The sequence below is a fragment of the Cricetulus griseus genome, chromosome X (assembly GCF_003668045.3).
Source record: "Cricetulus griseus strain 17A/GY chromosome X, alternate assembly CriGri-PICRH-1.0, whole genome shotgun sequence".
NCBI classification, from domain to species: Eukaryota; Metazoa; Chordata; class Mammalia; order Rodentia; family Cricetidae; genus Cricetulus; species Cricetulus griseus.
In genome coordinates, this window is record NC_048604.1 from 22,531,531 (window position 1) to 22,537,530 (window position 6,000).

The window sequence follows — 6,000 nt, forward strand, 5'->3', positions numbered from 1 at the left end:
ACTTGAGAGGAACAAAAGCACGAATGATATATTTTAGTATCTGCTTGTTTTGAAATCTCTTGGTTGTAGGAATAGGTAGTTTTTTAACTTCGAAAGGAAACTTCATCTCTCCCTGCTAAAATAACAACTTCTTTTTACATCCTCGCTCTCTTTTTGCAGTCCCACTTCTCCCTGACTTCCTGCCTCTGTTCATACTTCTCTCCCTTTGTTTTCTTCTGTCCCAAATGCTGATTTTTCTCAGAAGAATGAAGATTTAGACCTTGTATCAGTCACTCACTTTTCACTCATTCAAAGGCCTATTTTCGCCAGGAGACCTTTCATCCTTTGCAGCAGCTGGGGCAATGTCACTCTCCTTCCTGGGATGCAACTAAAGAGATTCTAGTGCCAAGTAGAAATAGGTAAAAATTGATGCACACTTAACTTTTGGCTTATCATTCTAGCCCAGGCAGTGAGGCAGATCCTCGTTGCCTCTGTTGTAGAAAAGGAAGAGAATTTGTGGAGGTAAGGCAGGGATCTGTTTTGAGAATACATTGGAAAATATCAGTATGAAACTATCATAGCCCAACAAAAACTGGATCTGCGACATCAAAACTACTAGATCAGTTCCCTGACCTAAAACTAACTCTGTGGAAATGGAAATGGGAAACTGAATCCACAGTGGGGTTGGCAGAAGCCAGGCCTGCTGCATACTTGCATCAGTCGCTTTAAGTGATACATGATCACGGTCAGGTTACTTTACTATTCTGAGCCTAGTTTTTCATCTAAAAGTAGTAGGCAATTCCTTTGTGCTATGCATAGATGCTCTTATGTATTTTGTTGTTCGTTTTGGTTTGGTTCATTGAGACAGGGCCTCAAGTAGCCTCACCTGCCCTGAACTCACTGTGTAGCGGATGATGTCCTTGAACTTCTGATCCTTCTCCCTTTACCTCCTAAATCCTGTGGTTACAGGTGCCACCATACCTGGTTTAAATATTTTTGTAGGTTTTTAAGAGAGAACAAATAGTTTAGATTTAATCACTTATTCCTCAAAAATACCTCACTCCCCAAATTTTATAGCCTCCTTTCCTAAAATTCAGTGGAAATAAATTAGATTCTGTGGGGTTAGAAGGAATGAAATAAACCATTCATACAGTTGTGGACCTTAGTATATCTTTCCCTGTCTGTATCCCTTGTCTCTCTCCCTCCCTTCCTCCCTCCCTCCCTCCCTCCCTCCCTCCCTCCCTCCCTCCTCCCTCCCTCCCTCCCTCCCTCCCCATTCTCCCTCCCTCTCTCTCTCTCTCCCCCTCTCTCAATCTCATACCACACACACACACACACACACACACACACACACACACACACACCTCTCCCTACCCCCAACACAAATAAGAATTATTTTCCTTTTAGTTATTCACTAAAAGTTGTTGTTCCTTTTTGTAGGCTATTCAAAATTCAACATTTTTTCCCACTCTGTAAGTTTTTGAGACCTCACCAACTTTGCAAATTGTTTTTGGCATTACACCCCTTCCTTCTTGGCAATGTGGCCTTTCTTTCTTGGGTAGCCCCATGAATACTTTCTTAGCTGCCATAGTCTGGAAATGCCCATGGTCAAACTAAGAGGTGGTGTCAATGAATTTCAGGTAAATATCTCCAGAGTTCATCATTAAGTCTTCATCAGCAAGACGTACAGAGAGTGAGCACTCCCTTCTTACTTCCTACCACATGGACTTTGAGCATGACAAAGTCATTGGTCAACTTACCATAATGGACAAAGCCACTCAGTGGGTTGATGCTCTTGGCAAGCATGTCATAGTCAGTAGATACATTGCTCTTGATCAGCTTATCATCCTTGTTGAGGTACCCTTGACCAATCTTGTAAATCTTCATGTTGATCTCCATTAGATTATGGTAGCCTTTCTGCCCAGCTGGTGCCACAGAGAAGGCCACATTGGTAGGGTTCGAGGCTCCAATACCAGCATCCCTGTATACCCCTTAATGGGTCTTGCAGGGCACTTTCTTTGTATGCCAATGACTGATCATCCCTTTGTAGCCTTTGCCTTTTGTCACCCCAATGGCATCAATCATCTCATCCTATCCAAACACCCGGTTCACAGGAACCTGCTGCTCCAGTCTCTACAAGACCCAGTCCAGGTTCTCAGCTACAGTGCCCATCTTCACCAGGATCTCCATCAAGGGTGCCTTCTTCTGACGCAGAGGTAGCAGAATCATCTGAGTATGGACAATTATGTGTATGACTTAGAAATACTTCATGCTGTTGAATTCCTTCTCCAGCTGTTTGTTGCCCATGCCATCCTGCCATTTCTTACAGTATTTGGTGAAGGCCCTCTTCTAAGATTTGGCCAGTTCTTGAAGAAATGCTTTTTACACTCATCACTGATGTGCTCAGCAAATACTGTCTTGAGGGTCCAGAGGCCTCATGGGGTTTAACATATCCCTCAATGACCACAACTACCATGTCTTTTTTGTTCATCTTGGATGATGTGGGCCATGTCAGCCTTGTAGTCTAGAAAGCCTGTGAGGTGAACAGGCTTGGAGGGGTCATCCTTGGGGAAGCTCTTCCATTTCCCATGATGCTGCTGTGCTTCCAAGGCAAAGAACCCAAGGAGCCAGGCCTGAGAGCAAAGAATTTCCTGTGAAATTACCCATCATGTGCCACAAATAAAGCCGATTTTTAATTTTTAAGAATATTTCATGTTGGGCTGGAGAGATGGCAGTTAAGACTACTGGATGTTCTTCCTGAGGGCCTGAATTCAATTCCCAGCAAACTCTTGGTAGCTCACAGACATGTAGAGTGGGATCTGATGCCCACTTCAGGCATGCAGGTATAAATGCAGATAGAACACCCACATATATAAAATAAATGAATAAACCTTTAAAAATAAGTACTATATTTCCATCATTTTCTTCCTGCCTGTGCTGCTCCTTCTGTGTCACATCCATTCTCTTTCAAATTAATGGCCTTAATATATATATATATATATATATATATATATATATATATATATATATATCCTGAAAAAAACATTTAAATATTCACTTATTCACTCTTTTCTGAATCTCAAACATTTCTTCAGACCTTCAATATCTTCTTCAATGTGATTTAGATGTTTGTGACTCCACATAGCTACTCATATCTCAATTTTCTTGTGACACAATCATGAAATATGTAATGTATAGACTTTGTGAAGAAGACTGACAATGAGATGTGGAGATATATATATATATATATATATATATATATATATATATATATAATATATATATATATCAAAGCCTTTTACATACACCATGCTTTGTAAACAGGAGCATTATCTTCCAGTAATCAGTAATGGCTTTTGAGTCGCCCTGGACCAAGAAATTGCTGAAATTAGCATCTTATAAAGCTGAGCCATCTGGTCATGGTTTGTGTGGAGCTTGATGATAAGTTTAATAAAAGCATCAAAACAAAACAGCTGCAGAAAACAATGGCAACGTCATCTGGCCCTGTGAAAACCTAATATATGACCTTAGCTTTATTTACCTCTTATTATCATTTTGACAAAAAATGAATAAAATTTTTGGGTGATTAAAAGAATGTTAGAGAAATGTTAGAGTATTGTTGGGAGCCAAATCTCAGGGCTTGGCATGAGATCCTAGGCCATGCTTGGCAGTCCACATAGTTAACCTTTACATAGCAGCTCCTTAGAATCTCAGCTCAAGAAAAGAAACAACCTGACCCAGTCCTCCAACCACAGGCCCAGTCACCTAAGCAACCCTTCCTGGACCTCTTACTCATAAACTCTTTACCCTGCCAAACATCCTCTTTGTGGCTTCCTAATATCCTGCCTATACTAACACCTGGTGCACAAACAACCCATTCTGCCCTTCCCCATAGCCTGACTATATAAGCTAGCCTGAGATAAGTAAAGTTTGCCACTTTATCAGAATCCTGTCTTGAGGTCGTTCTTTCTGCATCTCTTGTCCCAATTCCCTATCCCTGCCTCTCTTGCCCCAGGTTGATGTCCTGCAGGTCAGGCCAGAGTATGTTAGAGAAACCATTGGTTTTTTATTTGTTTGTGTTTTGTTTTTCAAGACAAAGTTTCTTTGTGCAGTCCTGGCTGTTCTGGAACTAGCTATGAAGACAAGGCTGTCCTCTAATTAAGAGAGATCCACCTGCCTCTGCCTCTTGAGTGAGGGAATTAAAGGTGTGTACCACCACTGCTTGGAATAATCAACTATTTTTATTGTGGCAACCAAATACATGTTTACATCTCCTTAAGCATTAGCAATGTATATTTTTCAAGCTTCCCTGGATATAAAGGAAGAGCATCTTTGGTAGCATAAAAGTCTTGAAAGAGCTACTGCAATTACAACTGAGAGGATAGGAGGAATTTCTTGGATTGAATTTGAACGGTTTTGTTCTGCTTTTTCTAGAAACTGTTGAGCTCAAAATGATAACTAATTCTATTAGATAAGACTTTAAGTTACTGATGTCTTAGTTAAATATGCTGACAAAGCTAATGATTTTTGGACACTTTTCATAAGACTGTAACTTGATGTTGGCTAAGCTTATGTCTCAACATATTGCTGTTAGGTTAACAAAGTTCTGTGCTTTAGAAAACTGTTGAGGGGAAGCCATGGGAAATCAAACATCTAACTCCATAATTTTACAGTCCTTTTTCTGCAAATTTGTTAAAAATGAAGTTGATTCTGTGAGATTGTGTGGAGCCAAATTGATTCCAGACAAACAATTCAAACAGTTACAATAGATGATATCTCTTTTTCTGTTCCTGTATCCTTTCTTGTTGTTACAAGAACAGAGTAGAAACAAATGAAATATTTTTGAAATAATATATTTGTATATTTCACATTGTTTTAATAAGAAAGTGAATATCACTTGTATACATTATTTTCCTTGTGCTTTGGAGGTTCAAAATACATTTAAAACCTCAAGATGTGGTCTAGGAATGTTTCAAGGCCCTACATTTAGCACAATCTGTTCATATACTTATGTTTTACCAAATACACAAGCTAATTTACTCTTTCAGTTTTTCCTATCCAAGATGACCTGGTACTTTATTATTTAAATATGACTACATTGATATCTCCAACTTTTCTTCACGTATTTATCCAGCATCATTTTATTAAACAGTTAGACTACTTCATATATATGAACACACACACACACACACACACACACACACACACACACACACACACACACACACGTCCTTACATTTAGACTCTGAGTCAATTTAATATTTTAATTATTTACTAATGTACTGGGAATATAATGTCTGTATTTTTCTGCTTTTCATTATTTATCTGAAACTAGAAATACAAGATAAAGCTAGTTGGAATTTACTGAATTTAATTTGTTTCAATTTCATCTGAAGAAAATGCAAGTCTGTATTGGCTCTGTTTTGGTTTGAATAGGAATGGCTCCCATAAGCTCATGTATTTAAATCAGTTGTTCTCAACTTTTCTAATAGTGATATCTTTTAATTCTGTTCCTCATGTTATGGTGACCCTTAACCATAAAATTATTTTTGTTGTTGCTATTTGTAACTGTAATTTTGCTATTTTTATAAATCAAAATATAACTATTTTGGAGATAGAGGTTAGGTAAAGGGGTTGCAACTGGGAAATTGAGAACCAATGAATTAAATGATTAGTCATTAGGGAGTGGCACTGCCTGCCAGGGATAATGAGATTTGGCTTTGTTGGTGTAGGTGTGTCCTTGTTAGAGGAAGTGTGTCAAATCCACAATGTGTGGGCTTTGGCGTCTCAAATGCTCAAAACAGGCACAGTATCTCTATATCCATGCTGCCTTCAGGTCCAGATGTAGAACACCCAACTCCTTCTCCAGCACCATGTCTACCTCCATGCCATCATGTTTCCCACCATAATGACAATGCCTAAACCTCTGAACCTCTAAGCGAACCCCAATTAAATGCTTTCCTCTATAAAAGTTTCTGTCATCATGGTGTCTCTTCACAGCAATAGAACATTGGCTAAGAC

The 6,000-nt window shown here is 39.0% G+C and overlaps 1 pseudogene; it reads right to left on the reverse strand.

Moving 5' to 3' along the window:
• LOC100751242 overlaps positions 1–2,470 on the reverse strand; it is a 38,426-nt pseudogene extending 35,956 nt beyond the window's left edge.
• Positions 2,471–6,000: the final 3,530 nt, after the last annotated feature.